A 10,276-nucleotide genomic window follows, 5' to 3' on the forward strand; every position below is an offset into this window, starting at 1 on the left:
CCTATTGGAGCTCGCCTGATACAGCCAACCTCGGTTAAAAAACTATCTAAAATGGCTGGAAACTTGTAGTATGTTCGCGTTGAGCTGAATCCTCAAAAACATTTAATTACTCATGGATGCAATTACACACGATCTTGAAATTTGGCTCATTTGTAGTACTGCTTGACCCGCTAAAAATATTTCAAATCTTGTTCAAATATTTGACATGTTATTTACAGCCAAGAGTACATAATAAAAATAGTGAGGGAGAGTGTCTAACTGTCAATACAGCCTGTACAAAATCACTGCATATTATTGAATAGACAATGATCTTTGAACAAATTACTGATGATAGAGATCTGTTAATAGGTGTTGAGTGCTGTTGATAAGGTAAAGCTTTTGTTCTGCCAATGTGTGGATGCTCTATACTACACAGTAATTTTGGCTAAGTTAGACACTCTCCCTCCCTATTTTTATTATGTACTCTTGTTACAGCCAATCAGACTCTTGTTACAGCCAATCAAAATTTTCACAATACATTTGGTATGTAGAAGCCATATAAATATAGTGTCCATTACAGCCCTTTCCTGGACTTGTAATGGAGCCAAACCCTACGTGTCTGTTGTTGACACCTTTGCTGTTACTAATAATCATCTGGTTGGCTGAAATGTTACCTCTGTTGAGAAAAAATCCACTTTTAATTTTAATTTTAGCTGTTTTTCAGGATTCAGCTCAACGTGAACATACTATAGCTATTGACTACCTTAGTGGATGATCTGGAAGGTAATAAATTGTTGTAAGATGTGTGCAAATTTGGTACGCGTAGCTACCATCATTACAACACTCTGAATATTTAAAACTGGCGTTTCTCGATACTTTCAAATGGGCAGTAGGACTGGTTTTCCCAGAGACAGTCACAAATAATTCTTTTCATGACATAATAACTTGTGTTTTATTGCATCATTTCACACTTGTAGTGATCTTCCAGAGGAGACTCACGTGACCTCATAGAAATTTTACAGAACAATTAAAAAATTGTAGGAGGTTTCATTGAAAACTAGGTGCCAATCAAAAGCTTTTTTGTAATGGCATGGTAAACCCCATGGCCCAGTGGTTTGATGTTAATATAAAGGGTGATTGAAGACGTCATCATGTGATGAAGAGCTTACTGCACAAAATAGAGGGCTAACACCAACAATGGAAGAGAATAGCACTGGAAATTGTATTCAAGCTTTTCATAATCCCATAATTTAGGCATAATAGGTTAAGCATCAGTTCAGATGCAATTAACGTTAATTGTTTTTGATAGCACTTAACATTTGTCTTACCTTCTCTGGTGATCTTCTAACAGGGGTAAGTAGAATTAGAGGAAAATGGGAAAGGGACAGGAGTGGGAATAGGAATGACCCATGGAGAATGCCTGATAAACGTTATCATATAATATACAGGTTGGATTTTACAGCACAACATTTCTTTATTTGCAGCATTGTTTGGAATCATTCGCTGATGAATTGATCGAAACACTCTAGTAGAGCAGTTACCTGCTTAAAAATACTCTAATAGAGCAGTCAGATCACTAACTATCCCACTATGCAGCTAGGGACCTGCATTAAAGCCTGCACAGTAATTTATGGACTATAGCATAGATTAGGTATACAGTATAGACAAGCTAAGTCATCAACATTGAGAGTTAGCTACTCCCTTGAAACCATAACATTAGCTATAGCATGAATAGGATTATAAAGGATTCTAATTATCTGACAGTTCCTGCATATAGGTGTGGGAAGTTGTACCTGCAACCTCAGAATAATCACATGATGGGTATGTGATAGTTGTGTGTAGGTGCCAAGCATACCAGTGCTACATGCAGTCTTTGAGGCCTATACCGTAGACTCCAGTTATTAGGTGCACATAGTTATTAAGCACATATTGCCTGTTAAGTACATATGGTAGACTTGTGCTAGACACCTGTTTGTTAAGTGCATATGGTTGAAATCGCCTCTGCAACCTCGTACTACATAGAATTGCAGCAAAAAATTGTCAGAACGCATCGGACATGTCACAGCACACTCGATGCCTCGCCAGGCCCGTGTCTAGCAGATACTGCCGCCTAGCTGTATAGTTGTAGCTACCTGACTTCTAACTAAGGATTTCTGCTTCCACAACTGAAGCAAGCTATTAACTGGTGCTCAAATCGCTTGAAAACTGTAGTGGGCACAACTAATACCCTCCTATATAGCAGAAACTCCTTACCGTAATTTATTAGCGCATGCGCTTAACAAGCATAATAAATTTCACAATTAATTCCTCCGAAAATTATAAGCGCATGTGCCTGATAACCAGAGTCTACGGTAATAGGCACTGTCAGTTAACTAGGATACTTTGTGATCATCAGTACTAACCCTCTCCAGTATTTACTCTTGATTTTGTTGTATAGCTATTAATTTAAAAATGGATCCAAGCAATAAAAAGTGTTGAAACAAGAGAGAGATGAATGATGGTATTACAGGTGGAAAAATCCCTACTTTGGCATTGAGCAAATCATTGGTATAACATGCCGATGTAGGGATTTACCACCAAGCTATGCTGTAATACCATCATTCATTTCTGTGGCTCTATCTCAGCCAAAGCAGAAACAAAAACATTGGAAAAAGTGGTATTACATACCATACGCCCTCCTGCCCCACAATTATATAACTCAAATTAAAACAATTTTGAGGAATACACACACATACAATAATTAACCCACTGGCTACTCCATAACTAATCGTTTGGGCCACTGCTCTAACTGCCACATCTATTGATTATCATAAACGACGGAAGTTTGGAGTGACAAAAGTTTGGTGAATCAAGGAAATGCACTATTAAAGTTTATTTGCCAATCAGCTAGTTTCATATTAGCTGCATTCTAAATTCGTCAAACTTTTGTCTGCCAACTTTTTTTGCGTGATGATTTGCCAAACTTATTACAATAAGTCTCACTAAACTTTCATCATTTACTGTACTCCGAATTACTCATCCACCCGGCCAGAAACCATAACTGAATATGTGACCCAGTCTGGGAAAATAGGTCTTATTGCCCATGCCAGCAGATCCAATTTTTCACCAAGAACACAAAGCTACATGAACAAACTATCAAATTTCACAATCAAAATCAGCTAGACTTGAGTAGTCTGGTTTTGCTGGCTGCTTTTCCCAAGCCCAGTGGCAATCCGTATGTGCGGTGTGGGGCATCAGTGGAGCTCTGGTCAGCCTGAGGGTGGCTGTAAAGCTCCATGGTGTTGAATAAAGACCTATGCTGTAAGTTTCTTTTCATTTAAGCCAGTTTTGATACCTGAATGGCCCATAACTTGGACATTTATCCCTATGCCCTCCTTTTCAATTTTTTTAACAGCCTCTTGCCCTTCTTTTGGGCCCCGTCTCCTTTTGGAGCTTGCCTGATACAGCCAACCTCAGTTTAAAAACTATCTAAAATGGCGGGAAACTTAGTTGCTGGCTACTTGAACAGTGGATGCTCTGGAAGGTAAGGAATTGGCATAAAATGTGTGAAAATTTGGTACATGTAGCTTCAACCATTGGTGAGCTACAACACACAAAATACTTAAAACCGGCATTTCTTGATACTTCTAAATAGACGATAAAACCCCTTTTTCCAGACTGGGTCACATGTACACTAATAGAGGAGGCGGCCAAAACAAACGATATCCCCAAATTCAAATTGCTATATACACTGACTACTTTTTATTGCTTGGATCTTTAAAATGTTAATATAGTAGTTTGTTTGGTGTTTTGTTATAGCATACAGCTAAACACGTGTGACTGTTCTATTAGGGTGACTACTGTATTAGAGTATCTCAAGCTTTTTGTGAAGGGGTGGCTGGTGCCAGACTACAATTAGTAGCACACGCATACATGATCATGTGATCTGGGGATCATTAGTCGTACCGCGGTGAGTGCAACACACCACAAGCTAAGAGTGTAGTCAAGAGACAAATAATTAGCACAAGGTAAAGCTGATCACGATCATGAGTACTACATGTATATCATACAGTATGATAATTAGTCTTGCTTGGCCAGACCACTTTCTCCCATGGTGCTTATCAATTAGAAAGTGCCTGCTCTACTGACCCTTTTTGAAGATATTTTAGTAAAAATTAGTTACAAACATTTAGAGTTGAAATCCTTAAAGACTACACAATTTTGCATGAGTGTTGGTGACCCCTTGAACAAACAGACTACAGGGTACAACCACTAATAAACTACATAACTACAATCACTTTACATGCTACTACAACTACAAGGAGGGGAATACAACTATAGGAAAAGGATCAATATCAATGTCCTGAAGTGCCCAATACCTCAAAATCATTCTGGCTTTGTTCAACCATACAGTAGGTTTTAGAGGCACAGTACTACACTCCTCTAAGATCTATGATTTATAACGCAACAGAAAGTTGCTGAAGCAGGGGAGTATGCCAGGGCCTAGCTGTAAGCTGAAGACAAAAAAGGTATTGGTTTGATTTGATTTATTGTTTTAGCTCCTTGCAATCGGCTAAGCTGTTCTTCCTTGCAGGAGTGGTAACAACACTTATAGTCACAAAATACAAAACAAGACATAGCTATATAAGGTAACTACCTGCTGACAACAGCTGCCCTCCACCAACTATATTTATAACTACATATGTGGCTTGCTACATTGCTTCTCTGAATACTGTGACTGTTCTATTAGAGTTTCTTGATCTTGACTGCTCTATTAGAGTATCTTGATCTTGACTACATGATTCCCCGGGGTTACATACCATTTTATACATGTTGTACATTTTAACTCTATAACAATTTACTACAGTTACAATCCAACTAGTTTTAATGTTTCTTTCTTACAGTCCACTATATATAATAGTATACTATATATAATAGTATACTATATATAATAGTATACTATATATAATAGTATATTATATATAATAGTATACTATTATTATAGCTACACGTAGTTCTTATTTTTACATTTTGTCCCTTCAGTTCACTATTAATTATTCCAGCTTCATTTCTCTAAAATTGCTTCCAGTGTTAATCTTGGCACATACATACTATACATTTCAAGTTTCCCTAGGTAGTATCCTCACAAGTTAGCCAGAAAATCCTGCAGTTTTCCTCTTTACTGGCACTTTGTCACACAAGCCCTCTCTTTGCTTTAACTGTTTGGACAATCATGGCAATATACAGCACAAAATGTACTTACTTTAAACACTAGGTGTACCCCCGGTCTCATGTTATGCTATTTGTAAAAATTATCCACTGCTAGGAACCTATGCAAAAATATTTTGAGTAAAGTGAAATGGCTAGAGGCCTAAAGTGCTAAATAGCAAAGGTAGTGACAGCCCTCGAGCTTGGATGTACATATCAGACGCCCCAAAAGTCAATCCCACAATCGAAAGTTCCTGGCGTGTGTTGAAACATAATGATGTAGGAATAACGTTCTGGGAGCTATTTGCCCACACAATGGAAACCACAATCGATCATCAGATGCTAGTGTATAAAACAAATGAGGTAAGTAATCTGTAGTTCTTTCACCTATCAGGTGAGTGTGCCCTGAGTGATATATATCACTTATACCACAACTGTATTGGGATTTTCTGATATATACACCCTTACCCCTCAGGGTTCATGTGTATATATCAGCAAAATTCCTCACAGCAGTGGTATAACTATTACATATGTAACACCTGGTGAAGGGATCTAGATACTAGTGTTGTTTTAGTTCTAAGGAACTAGAACTAAATCTAGTTTTAGTACAGCAATTTAATTCTAGTTCTAGTACACTAGAACTAAACTAAAATTGTGGTCTATTTTAGTTCTAAAACTAAAACTAAACTAAAATTCTTTCAATTTTTGATTCAAAAACTAGAACTAAACCAAAACCATTAAAACTTTTAGCTCAAGAACTAGAACTAACTGAAAGGTTTCTCAAGCAATCCTACATAAAAAGGTATTGTGCACTATATAAACCACTTAACACTTTTCTTTGAAGATGGTGATGCCTGCAAATGCTACTATAAAACATTGTTATTCAGCATTAATTCTGCTGATTTAGGTTATTTAAGCATTCTATATAGAGCTTCTGTTCATTTGTGCACAATGGCAAGTGGAAGTTGTGCTGAACCAGGTGGAAGGCCTAAGTCAAGTGGAGTGTGGAACCACTTCAGGCATGATAAGATCAAGGACAAAAGTGTGTGTACTGTGAAAAGTACTGATGGTTTGATTTGTGGTATATAAAGAATTTAAAGGACAATATTCTATAAACTTGAAGAAGCATTTGAAGACATGCAATACTGATGCTTATAAACATTTTGAAGCAGCTGAAATTGAAAAGACAAAGGGAGAGGTTCTTCTAGCCATTTGAAACAGTCCTTCTTGCCAATACGTAGTTGAGGATCTAAATTGTACAACCCTAATAACTGAAACAGTCCTCCTTGCCAATACGTAGTTTAGGATCTGAATTGTACAACCCTAGCCTAATAACAATAAACATAAGGCTATTATACATTTCATCTTGCAATCTTTATAGGTGCTAACAATGTACCACTGAATTTAGTAGATAACAGCAAATTCCATGTAATAATTGAAGAATTGAATTCTCGGTACAGTTTGCCTCATTGATATAAAATGGGAAATAAAATTGAAAAATCTATCAAAACACCAAATCTAAAGTTTCTGGAAGTCTAGGGGGTGCTACCAAGGTTAGTATAGGTGAAGATATCTAACACTAACTATAATGAAACTAAATACTAACTAAAATTACAAAAATATGGGGTACCAGAACTAATACTAACTAAAACTGTGATGGAATTGGGGTACCAGAACTAATACTAACTAAAACTGTGATGGAATTGGGGTACTAGAACTAAAACTAACTAAAACTATGGTGGAATTTGGGTACTAGAACTAGAACTAAACTAAAATGAATTTGCTGTACTAAAACAACACTACTAGATACTTTGGCACCTTATTTAATGACAGGATTATGTAAGTGTCCACATTAACAGGTTCCTGTATACAATGCTATAATATTTAGTGCAGAAACTGACTTGGAAAATCAGGACTTCACTATGACACTAGTAGTTGGTACAGGTGTACTTTAATAAAATTCTTTCAAGCAGTTTTGTGTGCTGCAGAACATTGTGCAGTATTGCATAGAGCTAAGCTATACCCACGTTTCTAGTTTTTCACAGGTACGTGCTGGTAACGTTGTCTAGATTGTTGGTGGAAGAATCATGGAGGAAAATAGGTCAGTGTTTGTGTGTGTGTGTGTGTAACAACTTCTAACTGTCCATGTCACATAAAGAATGAAGTTCAGGTGGTGTTCACATGTTTTCCTTTGAGACATAATACAATTTCCTAAGTCCACGACCGATATAAATAATAGTGCACTAGTTGTGTGATGGTTAAAATATTTCACATGGAACTGTAGAAAAATCAAATGGAGGCTCAATAAATATTTGGTTCTATATATTTCGTTTATGTTTTATGATGGTTTGAGGAGAAACACTGCCGTTATATATGAAGATATTATGAGTAGTATGCAACATGTCATTTGTGACCATCTCAGCAAAAACCAGTCTAGTTTGCACAAGCATATACACATGTGTATTGAGAAAAATGAAATTTTAAAAAGTGGTGAAATTATGCGTGTTAAAAAGAAATTTTTATGCAAGTTATAATCGAGCCGTTACTCATGAAAGGAAATATTAAATCGATTAAACCATCTTATTCACCTACTCATGGGGAGTTCGAAAATCTTTATTTCATTTCTGTAGCCCCCATAGCACGTGTGTTTGTTTACGATGCAGTAGACGTAAACAAAATCATTGCCATTTCTTCAATAAAACTGCCTTCATACGCCTATGCACAAGTGACTACAGGGCTACAACTACACCTTGGCTGATCTGCCAATCCATTGAGAACACTGTAAGCCAAATCCCAACTTTGTAGACTAAAGAAAATTATGGCTGGTAATGTAAGCACCTGTAATTTATTTTTAGTATAGTCACTTACAAATCAATTTCCTTGCTTTTCCTACTTTCTAGCACTGTAATTCCAAATTTACTCACCATAATTGACTGAAATTTTGGTGAATCATTCCTTGGACTATGCAGATATGCTGAGAAAATAAAAAGAAATTCATAAGTTGTGTGAACTAGATGGGTTTTCGCTGAGACGGTCACATATGCAATGTGTAATAATTACTTATAGTAGCTGCCTGTAACAGTGTGTGTTTATTGTAAAAAATATATTAGACTTCCACAATGACGACATGTGGCAGTGACCAGTTCATCACTAACAGAAAACAACTGCAAATAATTGTCCATACTGTAGACATGGAAAACACCTTTCTTTATAATACTTTACAGGATCTTACATAATTTCATTATGTACCAATTCATGTGGGCTTGTCCTACCCCCTGTGTGTTGTACTAGTCCTGTGGATTATGTACTGACTCCTTGTCACCTTATAGTGGTGGTCTTTTAACAAGAGGGTTTGTGTGTTCTCTAAGATATTATTAGTGGTCCTTGGTGTGTATGTACATACTGCATGAATATTGAATTTCACCAGTACATAAGTTCTATCCCTCTCACCTGATCACAGATGCAGTGATGGTAGAGGATGTACAGAGAGTAACATTGACCATGTTGGAAGACAACCTGTGTTAGGGGACCTCATGTGATCAGTTAGATACAACAGATGAAGGAATAGAAGTAGCTGACCAATAAAGGACATCTTACCAGGAGTAGATTACTGTTCTCAAGATGATAGCCGCAGCAAATCAGATTTTTGTAAATTCAATATTACACATCAATCAGCTGCAATGCAGTTGGTAATTTTATCATCACCATATATGGTATAATAATAGGGAGTCAATTTTGATATTGACATCACAGACATGTACCCTCCTGAAGGACTCTTTAAATTCCAATACCTCAGCTATGCTTATACACCACAATGGCACCAAAGTGTTTAACTTATTTAAATTGAGGATAACATAGAAGCAACTTTGAAAGTGGATAACTGGAGCAGTAGCGAAAGTCAGACAATACAGATATAGTGGCCTCAAGACTGGAATTCTAGAAATCATATAGTAGAACTCTTGCTCCAAAATTATAATAAATTACATTTTGGTCCCAACAGTTCTGGCTCAAAAATTATGTGATACCCCTGAAAGAGATAAACATCTTCATAAATCCTGAAGTGTCCATTATGAAGACAATTTCCATACTTTTATACATTGAGTGTTATTTAGATCATTTGGCATTGGCAAGGTGACTGCTGTATTAGAGTATCTCAAGCTTTTTGCAAAGGGGTGGGCGGCACCAGACTAGGCATGGCCTACAATTAGTAGCACACATATATGTGATCATGTGATCTGGGTATCATGTGGTGAGTGTAACATGTAACACATCACAAGCTAAGAGTGTATATAGTCGAGAGACAAATAATTAGCACAAGGTGAAGCTGATCACGATCATGAGTACTACATGTATATCATACAGTATGATAATTAGTCTTGCTTGGTCAGACCACTTTTTCTCCCACATTGCTTATCAATTAGAAAGTGCCTGCTCTACTGACCCTTTTTGAAGATATTTTAGTAAAAATTAGTTACAAACGTTTAGAGTTGAAATCCTTAAAGACTACACAATTTTGCATGAGTGTTGGTGACCCCTTGAACAAACAGACTACAGGGTACAACCACTAATAAATTACATAACTACAATCACTTTACATGCTACTACAACTACAAGGAGGGGAATACAACTAAATTAAGGAAAAGGAGATTGTCATCAATATCAATGCCCTGAAGTGCCCAATATCTCAAAATCATTCTGGCTTTGTTCAACCATAGATTTTAGAGGCACAGCACTACAAATCTATGGTTCAACCACAACACAACAGAAAGTTGCTGAAGTTGCATAGCCAGACTTTTGGTAATGCAAGGGCCTAGCTGTAAGCTGAAGACAAAAAAGGTATTAATTTGATTCATTGTTTTAGCTCCTTGCAATTGGCTAAGCTGTTCTTCCTTGCAGGAGTGGTAACAACACTTATAGTCACAAAATACAAAACAAGACATAGCTATATAAGGTAAATACCTGCTGAATCCACCAACTATATTTATAACTACATACGTAGCTTGCTACACTGCTTCTATGAATACTGTGACTGCTCTATTAGGCCATCTTGATCTTGACTGCTCTATTTGAGTATCTTGATTTTGACTTCTATTAGACTGTCTTTATCTTG

The sequence above is a fragment of the Dysidea avara genome, chromosome 9, assembly GCF_963678975.1.
Source record: "Dysidea avara chromosome 9, odDysAvar1.4, whole genome shotgun sequence".
In the NCBI taxonomy this organism is placed as follows: Eukaryota; Metazoa; Porifera; class Demospongiae; order Dictyoceratida; family Dysideidae; genus Dysidea; species Dysidea avara.